At 34.9% G+C, this 736-nt stretch overlaps 1 pseudogene; it reads left to right on the top strand.

The window, feature by feature from the left end:
• Positions 1 to 274: 274 nt before the first annotated feature.
• Positions 275 to 392, top strand: LOC118601412 (annotated as a pseudogene).
• Positions 393 to 736: the final 344 nt, after the last annotated feature.

Below are 736 nucleotides of genomic sequence, written 5' to 3'. Positions count from 1 at the left end.
GGTCAAATGTATGGTGATTGACAGAAACTAGACTTTTGATGGTGAGGACAGTATAATGTATACAGATATTGAATTACAATGTCGTAAACCCGAGACCTATAAAATGTTATTAATCGATGTTATTTCATTAATAAACAATACATACATATGTACACACATAAAAATTTTTTGAATAAAAATTTCTTTATACAAAAAAAAATATTATGGCTTAGAAATAGCTTCTCCTACCTCTGCACCCCAACTTCCTATTTCTGGCAACTAAGATTTCATAAAGGTCTACGACCTTGTCACCCTGAACATGCCTGATCTCATTTGGTCTTGGAAGCTAAGCAGGGTCGGGCCTGGTTGTACTTGGATGGGAGACCACTTAGGAAGACCAGGTGCTGTAGGCATTAAAAAAAAAAAAGATTTAATAAAATATCTTCCCCCAGTCTAAGCTGGTATACCTCATTACAAAGGACATTTACTATTAAGAGCACACTTCCTGCAAATCCCAGGGTTTTCATTTCTGCATGAAGGCTGGCTGAACAGATTCTGTTATTCCACAATATATGTTTTTAAGATAAATTACTATACTAGAAGCTAATCATTCATTAAACTCTGGCTATATGACTATATACTGACTGTGATAGGGACTTTAGTATATTATCTTTAATCCCTTCAATAATGCTGTTAGGTACGGTTAATTATTTTACATATGAGGAAACTGCAGCTCAAGAAGACTGACCTGCCTATG

This window comes from Rousettus aegyptiacus, unplaced genomic scaffold (genome assembly GCF_014176215.1).
Source record: "Rousettus aegyptiacus isolate mRouAeg1 unplaced genomic scaffold, mRouAeg1.p scaffold_m13_p_3, whole genome shotgun sequence".
Taxonomy (NCBI): Eukaryota; Metazoa; Chordata; class Mammalia; order Chiroptera; family Pteropodidae; genus Rousettus; species Rousettus aegyptiacus.
This window is presented reverse-complemented; position numbering and strand designations above follow the sequence as displayed.